The sequence below is a fragment of the Bombina bombina genome, chromosome 2 (genome assembly GCF_027579735.1).
Source record: "Bombina bombina isolate aBomBom1 chromosome 2, aBomBom1.pri, whole genome shotgun sequence".
NCBI classification, from domain to species: Eukaryota; Metazoa; Chordata; class Amphibia; order Anura; family Bombinatoridae; genus Bombina; species Bombina bombina.
Genome location: NC_069500.1, coordinates 1,097,983,965 through 1,098,005,859, shown reverse-complemented (window position 1 = coordinate 1,098,005,859; position 21,895 = coordinate 1,097,983,965). Strand labels below are relative to the sequence as shown.

Sequence of the window (21,895 nt, the reverse complement as noted above, 5' to 3'; positions counted from 1 at the left end):
AGTTTTGGATTTCTTAGTTCTGAATAAATTGGGGATTGAAACTATTTTGACTCTTGTGCAGCAAGTTTAGCTAATGTCCACAATACTTTCTAAGAATTCCTTCCTTCATGTTCCTTTCCACATGGATCCTTTCTAGTTGCTAAGGTTTGCCTTCCGGACAAACATTATCAGTTTTTTGTTTTCCATTTGGTCTTGCTACTGCTCCCAGAATATTTTTTTCTTGTAGTTGATGAGAGCTCAGGGTATTTAATTGTTTTCTTACCTGAACGTTCTCTTGGTTCAGGCTCTATCTTTTCATTTAACAGTGTCTCTCCAACAGACTTTTGTAGTTTTTCATATAGTTCTCTTGTTCCCTAGTCCAGAGTTTCTGTTTTGGGTCTTCAAATGGACTAGTCTCTATGAAACTTTCTTTGATCGTATTAAGAGGAGGCTGTTTTCAGACTTTTTATATCTTCAGTCTGTTTGGTGTCCTTTAGTAGATCTTTTTGTGGTAATTATGGGCCTAATGTTTGCCACATTGGTGTCAGGGTTTCACCCTGCTTTTGTTTATTTGCTGCTTGGCTGCCATTTTTACTCACCTGTCTCTCTCCTCGCCTGCTGCAGAGTGTGTAACACTGCTCACTACACCCTGGCACCCTCTTATGGCCAAACTGGAGAACATCATCAGTGAGAGACAGGCTGCAGTCCCAGACTTATGATGTGCCTCAGTTCAGTCTGCCTTTGCCCTTGCGTTCTCTTTGTGTGTTCCTGTGTGCAGCCTGGCTTGTTTGACATCCCTTTTGGTTCCTGATCCCTGGCTTGTTCCTGACTCTGCTGATCTTTGTGTTCCTGACCCCGGTTCATCTGACTACTCCCTTTGGCTCATGTCCCGGCTCTTCTGACTACTCTGGGTTTGACTCCTGGCTTTTGGACCCTTTATTAATTTTGCTATTATTTAATAAAGGTGTGATTATTTTAGCTTTTCACATCTGTCTGATTGCTGTTACCCTGACAATTGGATGCTATTCCATTTTCTCGGTTTCACATGAGGCTTTTTCAGCTTTGTGTGGTTTTGGCAATGGTGCAGGAATCATACTCCGCTTTCCTAGAGGATTTGTTTGGATCCTAAGACAACTCAGTCCCTGTCTTGGTGGCCGGATCATCAGTCTATTATTCAGAGGGCTCCTTTTGTTTATGCTATTTGGGCTGTACAGAAACAAGGCTGGGGTGCAGTCTCAGGGTCTCGGAGAACACAGGGAGTGTGGTTTACTCAAGAGGCGAGGTAACCCATAAATATTTTGAAACTCTGTGTGATCTTTAAGGCTTTTTAGAGTTGGCCCCTGTTGGAAAGTGAGTCTCATCTGTCTTTTTCATTCAGGCAATATTACAGCAGTAACATACATCTACTGTATATTGGGGGGATCCCGTAGTTCCTTAGTTATGAGAAAAGTATTTTGTATTCTTTCCTGGGCAGAGGACAATTATATTTCTGCAGTCCATATTCCAGGGGTGAGGAAATGGGAACAAACAATGTCCTCCAGCTTTTCAAAATTTTAAACAGACCATTATTCAGCAAACATGGGTCCAAGGGGAAATAGCTAAATTTCAGGCTAATTCATGCCTTTACTTGTGCTTGGCATGGATTAGCCTGAAATGTTGCTATTTTCACTTTGGACCCATGTTTGCTGAATAAAGATCTATTTTAAAACTTGAAAAGCTGGAGGACATTGGTTGTTCGCTGAGTCTGGTGTTTGTTGAATGACCTCCGTTTGCTTTAGTAGTAAGTGCTGTGTCCAAACCTGCAATTGTGAGTAAATGGGAAGCAGATTTTCTCAGTCATCTATCCCTCCATCCAGGCGAATGGTCTCTTCTTCTGGATGTTTTCAATCAGATTGTGCATCTTTTGGGTCTCCCAGAGATAGTTGTGATGGCCTTTCGGTTCAACTACAAATTTCCCAGGAACTTTTTTCCAAAGGTAATTGCTAGGATCAGGCATTATAGAGATAATCTGTGATTCTGCCCTCACAGAATCTGTTTTGCAATTTTAGTGCAGTTGTCTATTTGTTCTCCATGACCTCTTTCTCTAAAGGTCTGTCCTTTCTTCTGGATCTCAAGTTTCTTAACTTGATGATTTGGAGATTTAATGGTTAGTTCTTAGACATTTGTGGTTTCTTCTGTTTCTGTAGTGAATACTTTGGTTTAGACTTGTAACTTGTGACTATGAAGGTTTCCAATATGGTTTGGAGTATGGTTTTTCCTACTTTTTTTTTTTTTGTACTGAAATCCTAGAATTCTGTTTTTTCTTCAGGATGGTTTGGTTTTATCCGCCAGTTCTTTGAAGGGTTAGTTAGCCTCTAGTCTGTTCTTTTTTTTTTTGTTCAAGAAAAGGACAAGTAAGCTACTGCTGTGTTTTTTTTTTGGTTCTTGGTTAAGCTTTCTGCAACTTGCCAAATTTTTTTTTGCCAAAGTAGAATTTTGTAGAACGCCGCTCCTGGCTATACTGAGCGGGTGTTTTTAGAAGTGCATCGCAGCACGCTGTCTAGTCACAGCCGACCTGATCACGCCATTAAACTCAATGTAGCTCGCTCCCTCTACCAGACCAGAGCGGGAGCGAGCTACATTGAGTTTAATGGCACAATTGGGCCGGCTATGACTAGACAGCGTGCCGCGATGTGCTTCTGAAAAGACCATACCCGCTCAGTAGAGCTAGGAGCAGCGGTCTACAAAATTTTACTTTGGCATAAAAAATCTTTCAAATACTTTGAAGTATAAAGTTGGCACTATATTAATGTTATATTATTCTGCACTATGTGTAGGTTTACTTCCCCTTTAATGGATTTCTGCCTTTTGTCCAGTTCAGTTGCTATATATATTTTATTTTTTTATCATGAATCTTCTGTTCACCAGGTTCGTTAGACAGTTACGTACAATAGAGAAGAGCTCTCCCAGCTACCAACAACAGCTTGTTTTATGGCGAGTCACCACCTAGGAGTAGCCTCTTTTAGCCCAGTTCGGCTTCTCACAAAGGAAAAGTTTCCTGAAGTATATCAGTCTGATCCCGCCAATTAAGGTCATTCCAGCCCTAAATACCAGGCGATTCTCCTTTGAAGAAGGAACATGACAACCCCAGATGATCATTTCGGCCTCCAATAAACCTTGTCAGTGAGGTGCAGCCATATTCCTCCAAGCTTCACTGGGCAAGGAGTCCACGTCTGGTTTCCCTCATCCCCAGTCATTCTTTGCCTTTTGTCACAGGAGGTTGGCAGAGAAGTGTCGGAAGATTACAGATAGTCTCTTATGGAAGGTAGTACTCGAAATGAGACTGGAGTAAGTAAGTAATCCTGCCAGCCTCTCAGTGAGAGCATGGATGAATGTTAGAGTCTGGAGATGCAGGGAGAGTCATTCTGCAAAAACAATCCCATGTTAACAGCTCCTTAGCAATCAACGTTGACAAGTTTTACTGCCTGCTTTCTTCACTTAGGTCCATGTCAGAAGTTAGGCTACTATCTGTCACACTTGAAGGGCCGTGTTCCTGTTCTACGGAGTAGATTCCGGTAAAATAGTTTCATTTTACTTTAATGTGTGAATGTAATGTAAACGAAGAAGTTAGGGTCTTAGTGGGACTCCTTTATCTTTATGGAATCAAGGGTTAATATCTCCTGAGGGAGGTTATTGGACAGGGGGGGACTTTAATCATGTTTGTTATATGATTCTATCTGCTAATGTGTAGTGACGCTTGGGCTCATGGCTATATCGGAACATAACAGCCTTTTTTTTTTGTCAGGCTGTGCGTCTCTTCTGGCCTTGGCACGATTTTCTCTGACCTGCGTGGTGTACCTTGTGACTAGGCATGGTCACGTTCTGCACTCCATTTCCGTATTCCTGACCACGTGGCGACGGAGATAGACTGTTTCGTTAGTTGTCTGGGTCTCAGGAGATGGTGAGTGCCCCAGCCATTGGGGGTGTAAGGTGCCGTTTTTATTTTTCTTCTATCCATAATTTCTATCCAAGTTATGGAGGATTCTGATTTTTTGGAGATAGATGTCTTGTCTATAGTTCCTTTTGTCGATTCCTATTGGGGTTTCGATTTTTCTTTGGCCTGGGTCAGTTCTGAGTGCCCTATGTAGCAGGCTGGGCCTGGTCGGGTACTATTTTCTGTTCCTTAGGGTCTATATCATCCACGTGGTGCCGGTATAACTGGCTATCCTGGTTGGGTGGTGAGTTGCTCACTCGGATGAGGAGTTAGTTATACTCTGGTTTCTCTTCAGTTCGAATAAAGCTTTCGCCTTTACTAAAGATTTCCGTGGAAAGGAACATCCATGAGTTTTCAAAAAAATTTTGAGGCTCCGCCCCTTGCAGGGCTAAAACATGGTAGAGGAGAGCTTTCATTCCTAGACGTCAGGCTGGTTCTTGTTTCTTCTTTTGGGTGGGGCATCACAGGGATTGTACTTAGTCCTCATTGTCCTGTTTCTGATTGTTGATGGGGTTCCAGAAGCGGATCCTGCTAAAGATTACTCTGGGGGTTCCGGAGGTCCTTTGGCCTTGGAGCTAGGGTTCTCCATTCCCAATGGGAATGGAGGTTTAGATGACTTCTTGGACATCTGGGGTACCAGGTTGGGGCGATTATTTTTTTTTTAAGCTCCTCTATGGTATTCTCATTGGATGTATTTTTTAAACCCTTGATGACGGTAACTCTTAAGGGGTCGAGATGTCTTAGGCTTCTTTTTTCCCCTTCTTGGGGCTGGTTGGGGGGGTCATCTGTTTGGGAGGTTCGGGCAATTACTGCCTTTTTTCTTCCTCCTACTGTTTCTCGTCTGCTCCCATGTTTTTGGCCCTCTGGAGAATGCGTTTGTCTCCGTTTTTTCCTGGAGCTGCCCTTATTTATGATGTCTCGGTTTTATCTGTCGCTCGCCAGGAATTGTGAGCCTTGTCCATCGTTAATTCCTTGAGCTGTGGGGGTTTCCAGGAGGTTGATCCTGAAGGATTGTTTAGAGACTATTTTATCTTCTCAAACTGGATTATCTAGTTTTGAGCTATATTTCTTGTCAGCTCCTTAGTATTTGGACTTTGGGGTGTTGTCCCTCGAGCCTTTAGGAGATATGCTCTCTGGGATGCTTTAGTGAACGTCCAGTGTCCAAGGACCTTTCGATGTGGCTGTGATTGCATCTCCTTGGGTACAGGTTCTCCGTATGAGGTATCCCTATGGTTCCTCAAGAGTTACTACCTTGTGGCCGGCTCCGGTTTCCGGATGTCCGGTTTTCCGGACCTGTTCTTGTCTTGAATATCTGACCGAATTTCTTAGATGGGTTTTGGGAGGTTCAGTCCTTCCGGTTCTGAGACTTCCACTTGCCCTTTCTTTTATTATTTTTTTCTTAAAAATAGCCTGCTGGATAGTTTAGCTGCCTAGCAAGTGGGAGATTGCAGTCACAATCTGTTGCAGCTATTTGCACCTTAAAAGTGTGCTCAATGGCTGTTTGTTTTTCTTCTGGGCCGGCTGTTGCAGCCGGATGGTTCCTCTACAATTGGTATTGCCTTTGCCGTCTGTCTGCTGCCGCACACTCCATGCCAATGTTGGCGGGTGAGCGGTTATATTTTACTTTCTTCTCCCCTTAGGGAGATTGGGGCATACCACAGTATCCACCGAGTGGCCCAGAGGTCTTCCTCTGTTCAGTGAGGTTCCCCCTGCCTTGCGTGCAGGATGTTTTGAAGGGTTGGATTCTGGTATCGTGCAGTCACTGTTGTTTCAGTGTAGTCTCTCTTTTGCCTGGGAGTGTCTCTTCTTGTAGGGTAAGGATCTGTGTCTGGGTCCTGGAACCCAAGCTCGTCCTATGTTTTGTCATAGCTTAGTTGGTTAGCATGCCAGTCTTGTTAGCAAATGGTGGAGTTTGCTCTACCCATTGGTACCGTTTAATTTAGTACCCTCCTTTTTCCTTACTGAGAATCTGGGTGGTCTGGGGAATGGTTTATTTCCCTGCTTTCGAACATTGCCAGTCACTTTGGTGCTGAGTCCCTTGCCTCTGAGTGGGGGTCAGAGGTCTGTCTGCTTGGTTGAACCTTGACCGTGTATCTTACTTAGATTTTCTGATCTCTCTTTATCTGGGAGGCTTAGCAGCATTTCCTTCCTCAGCAGGGGGCTTTTCTCTGCTGGTTTTGGATGCTCTCCTACTTCCTTCTTTTTGCTGGGAGGGAGTGGGTTCTATACTCCTTCAGAATTTTTCTTCTGTGGGAGTTCTGGTGCAGTTCCTAGCTTGGTTGGCTAGTGTTGCAGAGCTTGCTAGACTTCTGTTGCAGAGGGAAGCCCATGGCTTCATCTGGAGCACGATAAGCTTTATGGTGCTAATTTTAGGCGGTTCCCGGGGGTGTTTTTTTTAATCTCTCGGTCGCTCTTTCATAGTGCGGATTGCACGCTGTGTGAGGGATGGGGTCTTCCTCGTCTCTCTAGATCTCCAGGTTTGGGACGTTACATGGTCCTTTGGACTTCTGTTCAGATAATGGTAGGGTTTTTTCCTCCCTTCTCTTTGTTCGGTCGTTCTCTCTGCATTTTTTGTCATGTTGCAACCTTGGTTTGCGCTTGGAGTTTTGTCTAGGGTCCCTTTTACCTAGCTTGTTGGTCTTTAGATCTCTGAGTTATTCTTATTCTTACTCTTTTCTTCAGGGGGTATGTGGAGGTCCCCTTCCTTCGGGTCGGGGGTAAGTTCAAGTGTGGGCTTGGAGCCTGCGGGACTGGTCTCCTCGGAGGCTTTGTGCTCAGTGGAATCTACTGATTCTGAGGTTTCTCTAACTGGGGCCTTGCTGGTTTTTTCAGTTTTTATACTTCTGTTTCTGGTGAAGCAGTTTTTGTCAGGTGTTTGGATAATTTCAGGCTGTGGTGCCCTCTGAATGGGCCGCCTCGTCTACCCGCCCTTTTTTTTTTGCATTCATTGTCCTCTACAGGGAGTGCAGAATTATTAGGCAAATGAGTATTTTGACCACATCATCCTCTTTATGCATGTTGTCTTACTCCAAGCTGTATAGGCTCGAAAGCCTACTACCAATTAAGCATATTAGGTGATGTGCAGCTCTGTAATGAGAAGGGGTGTGGTCTAATGACATCAACACCCTATATCAGGTGTGCATAATTATTAGGCAACTTCCTTTCCTTTGGCAAAATGGGTCAAAAGAAGGACTTGACAGGCTCAGAAAAGTAAAAAATAGTGAGATATCTTGCAGAGGGATGTAGCACTCTTAAAATTGCAAAGCTTCTGAAGCGTGATCATCGAACAATCAAGCGTTTCATTCAAAATAGTCAACAGGGTCGCAAGAAGCGTGTGGAAAAACCAAGGCGCAAAATAACTGCCCATGAACTGAGAAAAGTCAAGCGTGCAGCTGCCAAGATGCCACTTGCCACCAGTTTGGCCATATTTCAGAGCTGCAACATCACTGGAGTGCCCAAAAGCACAAGGTGTGCAATACTCAGAGACATGACCAAGGTAAGAAAGGCTGAAAGACGACCACCACTGAACAAGACACACAAGCTGAAACGTCAAGACTGGGCCAAGAAATATCTCAAGACTGATTTTTCTAAGGTTTTATGGACTGATGAAATGAGAGTGAGTCTTGATGGGCCAGATGGATGGGCCTGTGGCTGGATTGGTAAAGGGCAGAGAGCTCCAGTCCGACTCAGACGCCAGCAAGGTGGAGGTGGAGTACTGGTTTGGGCTGGTTTCATCAAAGATGAGCTTGTGGGGCCTTTTCGGGTTGAGGATGGAGTCAAGCTCAACTCCCAGTCCTACTGCCAGTTTCTGGAAGACACCTTCTTCAAGCAGTGGTACAGGAAGAAGTCTGCATCCTTCAAGAAAAACATGATTTTCATGCAGGACAATGCTCCATCACACGCGTCCAAGTACTCCACAGCGTGGCTGGCAAGAAAGGGTATAAAAGAAGAAAATCTAATGACATGGCCTCCTTGTTCACCTGATCTGAACCCCATTGAGAACCTGTGGTCCATCATCAAAGGTGAGATTTACAAGGAGGGAAAACAGTACACCTCTCTGAACAGTGTCTGGGAGGCTGTGGTTGCTGCTGCACGCAATGTTGATGGTGAACAGATCAAAACACTGACAGAATCCATGGATGGCAGGCTTTTGAGTGTCCTTGCAAAGAAAAGTGGCTATATTGGTCACTGATTTGTTTTTGTTTTGTTTTTGAATGTCAGAAATGTATATTTGTGAATGTTGAGATGTTATATTGGTTTCACTGGTAAAAATAAATAATTGAAATGGGTATATATTTGTTTTTTGTTAAGTTACCTAATAATTATGCACAGTAATAGTCACCTGCACACACAGATATCCCCCTAAAATAGCTATAACTAAAAACAAACTAAAAACTACTTCCAAAACTATTCAGCTTTGATATTAATGAGTTTTTAGGGATCATTGAGAACATGGTTGTTGTTCAATAATAAAATTAATCCTCAAAAATACAACTTGCCTAATAATTCTGCACTCCCTGTATAGCTTGAGTTTTGTTTTCCCAAAAGTAATGAATGCAGCTGTGGACTCTCCCCGTTTAAGAAGAAAAACTTAAATTATGCTTACCTCATAATTTTATTTTCTTCTGACAGGGAGAGTCCACAGCTCCCCGCCCACGTTTTTATATGGGCCGCTTATTTCTTTTTTTATACTTCTGGCACCTTTTTCACCCTGATATTTTTCCTACTGTTCCTTGTTCCCTTGGCAGAATGACTGGGGGATGAGGGAAGTGGGGGAGGTATTTAAGCCTTTGGCTGGGGTGTCTTTGCCTCCTCCTGGTGGCCTCTACCCGTCAGAAGAAAAGAAAATTATCAGGTAAGCATAATTTAAGTTTTTGCCATTCAATTTTTAATATTTGTTTCCATTTGATATAGTTTGATTTACTTAATAAATGTTTTGAAAATAATTCAGCTATTTAACAATATAAAAGAAACAAATTACTAGGATAGCTTTCAATTATCCATAAACCCTCATGTGCGTTATTTCTAATATCCTTCACTATCCAAAGTACATTTCTTTTTTGAATGACCTAATTTCTGTACAGCACTTTAGAACTGAAAACCAAACTCTACATCTGCTCCTGAATCCAAACAAATTAATACAATAAATAAATACTATAAAATGATTTATGTTCCCATTTCTCATTGTTGCACAAATGGATCTTGAAAGTTCCCCAAAATACAAGGAATCACTGCACAAGTGACCAAATTCTTGTTCTGCCCATGTCTCCTATTAATTCTGTCTATATTAGTAAAATAATATGCTTGCAATATTAGATTTCTTTCTAATGGTAGTAAGAGTCCACAATCCTTACTTTTGGGATTACATCACCTGGCCACCCGGAGGAGGCAAATACAGCCTACCCGAGCTTTATATATATCCCTCATACTTCCCCTCTCAGTAGTTCTTTGCCTCGTCAAGGAGAAAGAAGTGTTAGAAGATATTTCATGTACCCTCAGGGGATAGTTCCCAGAAGAGAGGGTTGTAATGCTTTGTGCTGCTACAACATAATTCTTCTCAGTGAAGCTCTAACGCAGCAGATCTTAGGTGTCGCTTGGAAGATCCCAAGCCTCTTTTCATAATGGCCAGATGCTGTTCTCCTCACAGAGGATCCTTACACTGTTAGTTACAGCACAGGATCAACTGCAAGAATGCTGCAGAGTAAAGTATGCATGTTTTTGTGAGGATAGTGTTTGTGACATGACGCATACTTTTGCACAGGACTTAGTAAGTCTTAGGCAGGTAGCCATCTCTCTGTTAACCCTCTTAACTGCCTTGTTTATTACAGTACGGACAGTGTATAGGGCGGGTGACAGTGCATAGCAACCTTTATTGCTGACAGATGACAGTTAATGAGGGGACAAGAGGCTGCATGAGATATAGTACATATCAATCATATGGACATATGTGGTGTTTCTTACATATTCTTCGCACTGATAAACATTGGTGTTAGTGTACTGTGGTCAAGTTCACGGTGCTTCAGTCACATGTCATATGACCGGTGCACCAAATAGAGGCAGTAGGCGGTAGACTTTTGCTTTCTAGATGGCAGGAAAGGAATTTCCTTTTGCTCCACAGGATTTGGCGCCGGGTCCTACTCCTTCCCATGTCCCAGCAGAGAAGTGCGCAGCAAGCAGAAGACTTTGTTCAGCAGCTTTTGCTGGAGGCACCCTGTCTTTTTGTCAGGAGGGGGTGAGACACTCTGCAGGAGCTCTGAAGTTTAGTTTATACATCCCTGGCGGGTCCGGGTTTTATTTGAATAATTTTTAGACACTATTTGGGCCACTTTTATATACCATTTATATAAAGTATCAAAGGTTTTTATAAGGGGTGTTTCTCCAACATAGGTGTGTCCGGTCCACGGCGTCATCCTTACTTGTGGGATATTCTCTTCCCCAACAGGAAATGGCAAAGAGCCCAGCAAAGCTGGTCACATGATCCCTCCTAGGCTCCGCCTACCCCAGTCATTCTCTTTGCCGTTGTACAGGCAACATCTCCACGGAGATGGCTTAGAGTTTTTTAGTGTTTAACTGTAGTTTTTATTATTCAATCAAGAGTTTGTTATTTTAAAATCGTGCTGGTATGTACTATTTACTCAGAAACAGAAAAGAGATGAAGATTTCTGTTTGTATGAGGAAAATGATTTTAGCAACCGTTACTAAAATCCATGGCTGTTCCACACAGGACTGTTGAGAGGAATTAACTTCAGTTGGGGGAACAGTGAGCAGTCTCTTGCTGCTTGAGGTATGACACATTCTAACAAGACGATGTAATGCTGGAAGCTGTCATTTTCCCTATGGGATCCGGTAAGCCATGTTTATTAAGATAGTAAATAAGGGCTTCACAAGGGCTTATTAAGACTGTAGACTTTTTCTGGGCTAAATCGATTCATTATTAACACATATTTAGCCTTGAGGAATCATTTAATCTGGGTATTTTGATAAGATTATATCGGCAGGTACTTTTTTAGACACCTTATTCTTTAGGGGCTTTCCCAAATCATAGGCAGAGCCTCATTTTCGCGCCGGTGTTGCGCACTTGTTTTTGAGAGGCATGACATGCAGTCGCATGTGTGAGGAGCTCTGATACATAGAAAAGACTTTCTGAAGGCGTCATTTGGTATCGTATTCCCCTTTGGGCTTGGTTGGGTCTCAGCAAAGCAGATACCAGGGACTGTAAAGGGGTTAAAGTTAAAAACGGCTCCGGTTCCGTTATTTTAAGGGTTAAAGCTTCCAAATTTGGTGTGCAATACTTTTAAGGCTTTAAGACACTGTGGTGAAATTTTGGTGAATTTTGAACAATTCCTTCATATTTTTTCGCAATTGCAGTAATAAAGTGTGTTCAGTTTAAAATTTAAAGTGACAGTAACGGTTTTATTTTAAAACGTTTTTTGTACTTTGTTATCAAGTTTATGCCTGTTTAACATGTCTGAACTACCAGATAGACTGTGTTCTGAATGTGGGGAAGCCAGAGTTCCTTCTCATTTAAATAAATGTGATTTATGTGACAATGACAATGATGCCCAAGATGATTCCTCAAGTGAGGGGAGTAAGCATGGTACTGCATCATTCCCTCCTTCGTCTACACGAGTCTTGCCCACTCAGGAGGCCCCTAGTACATCTAGCGCGCCAATACTCCTTACTATGCAACAATTAACGGCTGTAATGGATAATTCTGTCAAAAACATTTTAGCCAAAATGCACACTTATCAGCGTAAGCGCGACTGCTCTGTTTTAGATACTGAAGAGCATGACGACGCTGATAATAATGGTTCTGAAGGGCCCCTAAACCAGTCTGATGGGGCCAGGGAGGTTTTGTCTGAGGGAGAAATTACAGATTCAGGGAACATTTCTCAACAAGCTGAACCTGATGTGATTACGTTTAAATTTAAGTTGGAACATCTCCGCGCTCTGCTTAAGGAGGTATTATCCACTCTGGATGATTGTGACAATTTGGTCATCCCAGAGAAGCTATGTAAAATGGACAAGTTCCTAGAGGTCCCGGGGCTCCCAGAAGCTTTTCCTATACCCAGGCGGGTGGCGGACATTGTAAATAAAGAATGGGAAAGGCCCGGTATTCCTTTCGTCCCTCCCCCCATATTTAAAAAATTGTTTCCTATGGTCGACCCCAGAAAGGACTTATGGCAGACAGTCCCCAAGATCGAGGGAGCGGTTTCCACTTTAAACAAACGCACCACTATACCCATAGAAGATAGTTGTGCTTTCAAAGATCCTATGGATAAAAAATTAGAAGGTTTACTTAAAAAGATGTTTGTTCAGCAGGGTTACCTTCTACAACCAATTTCATGCATTGTCCCTGTCGCTACAGCCGCATGTTTCTGGTTCGATGAGCTGGTAAAGGCGGTCGATAGTGATTCTCCTCCTTATGAGGAGATTATGGACAGAATCAATGCTCTCAAATTGGCTAATTCTTTCACCCTAGACGCCACTTTGCAATTGGCTAGGTTAGCGGCTAAGAATTCTGGGTTTGCTATTGTGGCGCGCAGAGCGCTTTGGTTGAAATCTTGGTCAGCTGATGCGTCTTCCAAGAACAAGCTACTTAACATTCCTTTCAAGGGGAAAACGCTGTTTGGCCCTGACTTGAAAGAGATTATCTCTGATATCACTGGGGGTAAGGGCCATGCCCTTCCTCAGGATCGGCCTTTCAAGGCCAAAAATAAACCTAATTTTCGTCCCTTTCGTAGAAACGGACCAGCCCAAAGTGCTACGTCCTCTAAGCAAGAGGGTAATACTTCTCAAGCCAAGCAAGCTTGGAGACCAATGCAAGGCTGGAACAAGGGAAAGCAGGCCAAGAAACCTGCCACTGCTACCAAGACAGCATGAAATGTTGGCCCCCGATCCGGGACCGGATCTGGTGGGGGGCAGACTCTCTCTCTTCGCTCAGGCTTGGGCAAGAGATGTTCTGGATCCTTGGACACTAGAAATAGTCTCCCAAGGTTATCTTCTGGAATTCAAGGGGCTTCCCCCAAGGGGGAGGTTCCACAGGTCTCAGTTGTCTTCAGACCACATAAAAAGACAGGCATTCTTACATTGTGTAGAAGACCTGTTAACAATGGGAGTGATTCATCCTGTTCCATTAGGAGAACAAGGGATGGGGTTCTACTCCAATCTGTTCATAGTTCCCAAAAAAGAGGGAACGTTCAGACCAATCTTAGATCTCAAGATCTTAAACAAGTTTCTCAAGGTTCCATCGTTCAAGATGGAAACCATTCGAACAATTCTTCCTTCCATCCAGGAAGGTCAATTCATGACCACGGTGGATTTAAAGGATGCGTATCTACATATTCCTATCCACAAGGAACATCATCGGTTCCTAAGGTTCGCATTCCTGGACAAGCATTACCAATTCGTGGCGCTTCCTTTCGGATTAGCCACTGCTCCAAGGATTTTCACAAAGGTACTAGGGTCCCTTCTAGCTGTGCTAAGACCAAGGGGCATTGCTGTAGTACCTTACTTGGACGACATTCTGATTCAAGCGTCGTCCCTTCCTCAAGCAAAGGCTCACACGGACATCGTCCTGGCCTTTCTCAGATCTCACGGATGGAAAGTGAACGTGGAAAAGAGTTCTCTATCTCCGTCGACAAGGGTTCCCTTCTTGGGAACAATAATAGACTCCTTAGAAATGAGGATTTTTCTGACAGAGGCCAGAAAAACAAGACTTCTAGACTCTTGTCGGATACTTCATTCCGTTCCTCTTCCTTCCATAGCGCAGTGCATGGAAGTGATAGGTTTGATGGTAGCGGCAATGGACATAGTTCCTTTTGCGCGCATTCATCTAAGACCATTACAACTGTGCATGCTCAGTCAGTGGAATGGGGACTATACAGACTTGTCTCCGAGGATACAAGTAAATCAGAGGACCAGAGACTCACTCCGTTGGTGGCTGTCCCTGGACAACCTGTCACAAGGGATGACCTTCCGCAGACCAGAGTGGGTCATTGTCACGACCGACGCCAGTCTGATGGGCTGGGGCGCGGTCTGGGGATCCCTGAAAGCTCAGGGTCTTTGGTCTCGGGAAGAATCTCTTCTACCGATAAATATTCTGGAACTGAGAGCGATATTCAATGCTCTCAAGGCTTGGCCTCAGCTAGCGAGGGCCAAGTTCATACGGTTTCAATCAGACAACATGACAACTGTTGCGTACATCAACCATCAGGGGGGAACAAGGAGTTCCCTGGCGATGGAAGAAGTGACCAAAATCATTCAATGGGCGGAGTCTCACTCCTGCCACCTGTCTGCAATCCACATCCCAGGAGTGGAAAATTGGGAAGCGGATTTTCTGAGTCGTCAGACATTGCATCCGGGGGAGTGGGAACTCCATCCGGAAATCTTTGTCCAAATCACTCAACTGTGGGGCATTCCAGACATGGATCTGATGGCCTCTCGTCAGAACTTCAAAGTTCCTTGCTACGGGTCCAGATCCAGGGATCCCAAGGCGGCTCTAGTGGATGCACTAGTAGCACCTTGGACCTTCAAACTAGCTTATGTATTCCCGCCGTTTCCTCTCATCCCCAGGCTGGTAGCCAGGATCAATCAGGAGAGGGCGTCGGTGATCTTGATAGCTCCTGCGTGGCCACGCAGGACTTGGTATGCAGATCTGGTGAATATGTCATCGGCTCCACCATGGAAACTACCTTTGAGACGAGACCTTCTTGTTCAAGGTCCGTTCGAACATCCGAATCTGGTCTCACTCCAGCTGACTGCTTGGAGATTGAACGCTTGATCTTATCGAAGCGAGGGTTCTCAGATTCTGTTATCGATACTCTTGTTCAGGCCAGAAAGCCTGTAACTAGAAAGATTTACCACAAAATTTGGAAAAAATATATCTGTTGGTGTGAATCTAAAGGATTCCCTTGGGACAAGGTTAAGATTCCTAAGATTCTATCCTTCCTTCAAGAAGGATTGGAAAAAGGATTATCTGCAAGTTCCCTGAAGGGACAGATTTCTGCCTTGTCTGTGTTACTTCACAAAAAGCTGGCAGCTGTGCCAGATGTTCAAGCCTTTGTTCAGGCTCTGGTTAGAATCAAGCCTGTTTACAAACCTTTGACTCCTCCTTGGAGTCTCAACTTAGTTCTTTCAGTTCTTCAGGGGGTTCCGTTTGAACCCTTACATTCCGTTGATATTAAGTTATTATCTTGGAAAGTTTTGTTTTTGGTTGCAATTTCTTCTGCTAGAAGAGTTTCAGAATTATCTGCTCTGCGGTGTTCTCCTCCTTATCTGGTGTTCCATGCAGATAAGGTGGTTTTACGTACTAAACCTGGTTTTCTTCCAAAAGTTGTTTCTAACAAAAACATTAACCAGGAGATTATCGTACCTTCTCTGTGCCCGAAACCAGTTTCAAAGAAGGAACGTTTGTTGCACAATTTGGATGTTGTTCGCGCTCTAAAATTCTATTTAGACGCTACAAAGGATTTTAGACAAACATCTTCCTTGTTTGTTGTTTATTCCGGTAAAAGGAGAGGTCAAAAAGCAACTTCTACCTCTCTCTCTTTTTGGATTAAAAGCATCATCAGATTGGCTTACGAGACTGCCGGACGGCAGCCTCCCGAAAGAATCACAGCTCATTCCACTAGGGCTGTGGCTTCCACATGGGCCTTCAAGAAGAGGCTTCTGTTGATCAGATATGTAGGGCAGCGACTTGGTCTTCACTGCACACTTTTACCAAATTTTACAAGTTTGATACTTTTGCTTCTTCTGAGGCTATTTTTGGGAGAAAGGTTTTGCAAGCCGTGGTGCCTTCCATCTAGGTGACCTGATTTGCTCCCTCCCATCATCCGTGTCCTAAAGCTTTGGTATTGGTTCCCACAAGTAAGGATGACGCCGTGGACCGGACACACCTATGTTGGAGAAAACAGAATTTATGTTTACCTGATAAATTACTTTCTCCAACGTTGTGTCCGGTCCACGGCCCGCCCTGGTTTTTTAATCAGGTCTGATAATTTATTTTCTTTAACTACAGTCACCACGGTATCATATGGTTTCTCCTATGCAAATATTCCTCCTTAACGTCGGTCGAATGACTGGGGTAGGCGGAGCCTAGGAGGGATCATGTGACCAGCTTTGCTGGGCTCTTTGCCATTTCCTGTTGGGGAAGAGAATATCCCACAAGTAAGGATGACGCCGTGGACCGGACACACCGTTGGAGAAAGTAATTTATCAGGTAAACATAAATTCTGTTTTTTTCTCTATTAAAATGTATCCAGTCATATATACCGGCATGGTGGTTTATAGGGAATACTTTTTTGACAAATTTAAAGCTACAATACAGTTTAAAACAACCCAAAAAAACACTTTAGATCCCACCCTCTTCCAAAAGTCCGAGCATACAGATATTCAATAATATAGTGTGTAAAGAAATATCTGAATTGACAGTGAAACCTCCTCCAACAAATTTAACAAAACAAGAGAAAAAAGCTCTTTCAGAAATTCAAGGCTGGAACGATGTCATTATACGTAAAGCTGACAAAGGTGGAAATATTGTTATCTGGCCAACCGACCAATATCTTAAAGAAGCCAATAAACAATTATCAGATCAGACCTGCTATCGAAAACTGTGGAGTAATCCGACTGAACAGTTTCATACTCAATACAATGATATGATAGCTAATGCAAGAACCAACAATATCATCAGTAATAAAGAAAAAAGATTTCTAACCGTCAATCACCCCAAGGTAGCTACCTTCTACCTGATCCCTAAGGTGCATAAAGATCAAAAACACCCACCCGGACGCCCCATAGTGTCTGGTAACGAAAACCTCACAGAGAAGGCAAGTCAATACATTGACATAAGATTGAGGGAGTTTCTCACCCAAATACCATCTTTCATTAAGGACACAATGGAAACATTACAACAACTTCAAGATATCCAAATGGGACCTACCACTTGGCTAGTTACTGCCGATGTTGAAGCCCTCTACACCAGCATTAAGCATGATCTGGGACTTGAAGCAGTACAATATTACCTTAATATGACTAATGAAGAAAACTCAAGTCATAATGAATTTGTTCTAAAATTATTAGAAATTGTACTGAAGAAAAACTACTTCGTCTTTAACAACCAATTCTACCTGCAGTGTAGAGGGACAGCAATGGGAACTGCCTGTGCACCAACTTACGCCAACCTATTTTTAGGTTGGTGGGAACATCATACAGTCTTCACAGCAGAAAATGATGAATTTACACAACATATCCCCCTCTGGCTGAGGTACATAGACGATATACTGATGATCTGGGAAGGACCGAAAGATAAACTTGATACATTCCTCACTATTTTGAACAACAACAATCTTAACATCAAATTGACATATGAGTACAGTCAAGAGGAAATTACATTCTTGGACCTAAGACTGTTCAAGAAAACCAACGAAATGTTAGGTACCGACCTATTCAGAAAAAAGACAGCTACTAACACGTTACTATTCAGTACCAGTGCTCACGCTCCATGTACAATTAAATCTTTACCGGTGGGGGAATTCCTGAGAACAAAGAGAAACTGTTCAGAAGATGAGTTATACCAAAAAAGAGCATTAGAAGTAGCTGCCCGTCTCAGCCAGAGGGGGTACAGTCGTTCATCCATAAAGAAAGCAAAACACAGAGCCAAAAGAACCAACAGACAAGATCTGCTAAAACCGAAATCCAAAAAGAGTGATGGAAAGACAAGACTTGTACTAACTTACAATGCACAGAGCCAGGAAATAATTCAAATAATTAAAAAACACTGGCATATCTTACAGGCAGATAAGATATTGGAACCTTTAATAGGACCAAAAATTGAGGTCTGCTATAGGAGACCTAAGAACCTAAAAGACATGATTAGTCCGAGCCATTTTACGCAAAACCAAAGGACAAAAGGCACCATACCTAATGGCTCATATGCATGTGGATCGTGTACAAGCTGTAAGTTCCTGAAAAAGACTACTACAATTAAGGACAGGTTCAACAAAGTACACAACATTAAATCCTTCATCAACTGTAATACTACTGCAGTAGTATATGTTCTGAGCTGCAATTGCCCAAAAAACTATGTTGGCATGACGACACGCAAATTACACACACGATTACAGGAACATGTACGCAACATAAGGAATGCAGCAAAAGATCTAAAGAAAAGAAAAACCATCACGTCAGTAGCCCAACACTTCTATAAATATCATCAAGGCAAAACCAACTGCCTGCAATGTTTTGGAGTGCAGAAAATAAACCTGGGCATACGTGGAGGAGACAAAGAGAAATCATTACTACAGTATGAAAGTAGATGGATCTACTTATTAAATTCGATTACACCCAATGGGTTAAATGAGCATAACAACTATGTGTCATACCTATAAAGATATCTTACCTAAAGCAGAACGTACAGTGTTATTCTCATTAAGAGAATATAAGAAAAGTCAATTATAAGATGAGAGAATGCCTACAAGAGATCGTTAAAAGGACAACTTTAAAAATGAAATCGATATGTGCTATATATCAACTAAACATTATGACATTAAAAAAGTAGAGGATCTTAAAGTTCCATTCGGAAGTTATACAAAACATCAAAATGATATTAAATTAAGCAGAGGATCTTACAATCACATTCACACACCACACCAGCTCACCCATACATCACCCATCACACACCTTTCAAGTGAACACCACCCACTTCTACTCCTACTCCCCTCTTGTTGGCAACTTAGGTGACCATAATATGTGCACATTGGTATCACTAGTAATATACACTTCAATACATGAATTACAATTCTGTTTGTACCAACGACGTCCATCTCCAGGCACACTTCCTTAAGCATCTCACAGATGCCTTTCCATTATTTTCACTCTCACCTTTATTTCACATCTAACACCTTCTCATTCGTATTCCTTACTATTCATTATTTTTTAATCTTACATTTTCACTTTTATTTCCATTTGTATAATGACCAGCTATCACAGCACGAACCAATCACAACCACACTCCTGTCACTATAATAATAAGGTACCTCCATTAATATATGTAAACATCCAACTAAGAGTGAACTTTACACTAATAACTACTACATCAATATAATGTTAATAAATATGAACGATAGAATCATTCAGATCCTGATGAAATTACTATTTAGCAGCATTTATTTATGTTATACCGAAATATCCATCTCTTTTATGACTCTGCAAAAAATGTATAAAACAAAAAATAAGATTACCCGCTATTTCAAACAGAATATTTAAATGACATTCATAGTATCTTCCATCTATAATAAGTAACAAGAATGATTACTCAATAACATATCTTGACATAAGACATATGATTATAACATCGATATAGTGATAAATAATATTCTGTATACTATATGTCTCCTAAAATATATATATATATATATACACTGCACTCCAGGAATATGTTGAAGGTAATCGGACAAAAGATTGAATTAATTAATCGTTCATATTTCCTGTAATATACACTAAGTCTGAAAATTTAAGATAAATGAACAGATTAAACATTCAGATTAGAACAATATTCTGACACTCTAAAAACAATAACATCGATATTGAGCCAATCAGCAAAAGGCTATTGGTGAGTCATACTGTTAGAACCACTCGCATTGGTTCTCAAAACACAAAGAATCTGATAGGACGTGACGTCATCATAAAGGGTTGGAACAGAGTCTATAAGAGACCACGCCAAACGCCGCGCCGTACCCTTTGAGAAAGCCACGTTGGTGGCGAAACATGTTAGGGCTTTGAATAGTTTGTTAGGCTTTAAGCCAAACTTTTTATCAGCTAATGTTGAAATAAGGACATAGAATTTAGCTACACCTCTGAAACCTTAGCGTTACAATTATCGTAAGGCGCACTGCCTAGTTATAAGTTAAAAGGTGTAAATCAGGTGTATTATGTTTTTGAGGAAATCAATACAGTTTAGCTCACTAGAAAACTAATATAGTGACTAGTCCACATTTAAGCATTATAGAATGGCTAGCAAGCCAAGTGTGTGAATGTAAGGTGGACCGCCACAAAAATAAAAATATTGAGCTAATTATAAATACTAAGCTAACGGTAGCATATCTTACGATTACAGCAAGGTATACAAATGGGATTTAACTAATAGTGGCTAACTATGTGTAGCTCTTGGGCATTGGAGTACGAATGGTGAATGAAAGAATGCATTCTTAAACTTAAAAGACTAATCGTACTAAAGTTCTAACTAACAGCAGTACATTTGCTGATACCAGTATAAGATATCCATAGCACTGAAATATCTGATATTGTTGGCACCAAGCACCAGTGAATATGCGCTAAATACCCTCAGAGTAACATAACCTAATAATCGGAATAATCCTAATACAAATTGATATCGTGTTAAATCTGCACAACGTACAGTACACAATACTGGGAGGTAAACAACAAATACCCCCATAAAAACATAGACCAATAATCTGGATATAATTCACATTGTGTGGACTTGTATAACGCTATGGTCTCATAGCAACATTTGTATTAACGTTGAAAATTGCATACAGCCTTATAATAGCTGAATATTTATGCTAAATAACGAAAACATACATACTCTATACCATTAGGGCATACCTTTCAATTTTGAAAATTCAATAGGTTATCATATCTGTATTAAGTACTTAGCCAAACTAACCCTTCGCAAGGGGAGGTATACAACCTGATCACGATAACAACTATATGCCCTGAAATTATTACAATAACCAGTGCTATATATTAATAAATATCACTGCTTTAGCAGCATTAATATTAAAGAACTCAAAGCACATGCCCAAGAAGCATATACAATTACAGTTATAGGTACTATACTGCAAAACAAGTCTATTTTCAAAATATTTTTGTGTCCATGAATAACTATAATATCTGAATCAGGAAATAGTACCATTATTTTTAGAAGCATTATATGCTACATATAATAGCAGTTATAACTAGGAGACATTTAGGGAACCAGGAATACCCCAAACCAAAAGCCTGAAGATAACCTCCCTTACAGACAGCTACGTTTAGCACTCAAATCCTCTTGATATTTTCCTTTTCAACATTCAGTGTTTTTAATACATATATGTTTATGTTTGTTTTGTGGAATCTTTTTTAACCAATCTAATAAAGGTTATATTTTAATTTTTACGGCACAGACCGTCCCCCCTTTTTTGGCATTAAAGGTTCTAAATTTAAAGCCACATCACCATGAGATGTGAGTGCTAATAAGTGTACACGCTTCAATCCTTGTATTGAATCAACCCCTCTTTTGTAGTCCAAAAAAGTACACAGCACCTAACTCTAATATTATAGCAAGGTGAAATACCTGCTTCAATTTATTATAGAGCATCTCAAGTACACCGGATAGTAGTGCTATTTAGTTTCTCTCTTCCCTTATTATTGAATCACCGTGGATCAAATTTTGGATGTTGAAGATACCTCGGTATCACCAGAAGGTGTAGTTATGGTGATTGTGATTCCTGCTAATGTTTAGTGTGCAAGGATGTTGTAGTTTGTCCTCCCAGCACAACTATGCAATACATGTTTTATAGTCTCATTCTTCAGTCCCCAACACTTCCAAGTCCTAGTAAGATACCTGTAGCAACTAACAAGGAGGCATCTGATTTATTTTTTTTAACTGCAGTTTCTGAGGCTTTCGCGTCTTTACCGCCTCCAAGTAAGCAAAAGCACAAAACAAAACTTTGTACTCCAGAATCAAAGGGCAACATTTCTTCTGGTGCTAGATCTGTTAGTCAGTCTCCAGGCTCTGACTTGGAGGAGTTATCTACTGCGTCAGAGGGTGAGATGTCTGCTGAAGGTTTTTTCGTCAGAGTCAGATAAGGAACCTGAGGAAATTACTTTTCAGTTTAAAATCGAACATTTGAGGGGGGGTTTAAAAGCTCTCATGAAGACTTT

The 21,895-nt window shown here is 41.6% G+C and overlaps 1 protein-coding gene and 1 non-coding gene across 2 annotated transcripts in view; both read left to right on the top strand.

The window, feature by feature from the left end:
* Nucleotides 1-21,895, top strand: part of GATB (glutamyl-tRNA amidotransferase subunit B) — a 657,300-nt gene that overhangs the window by 209,312 nt on the left and 426,093 nt on the right. The window lies entirely within an intron of this gene.
* LOC128650608 (U5 spliceosomal RNA) lies at nucleotides 4,228-4,341 on the top strand. The gene has a single exon (XR_008400887.1). It is a non-coding gene; the product is annotated as a U5 spliceosomal RNA (small nuclear RNA).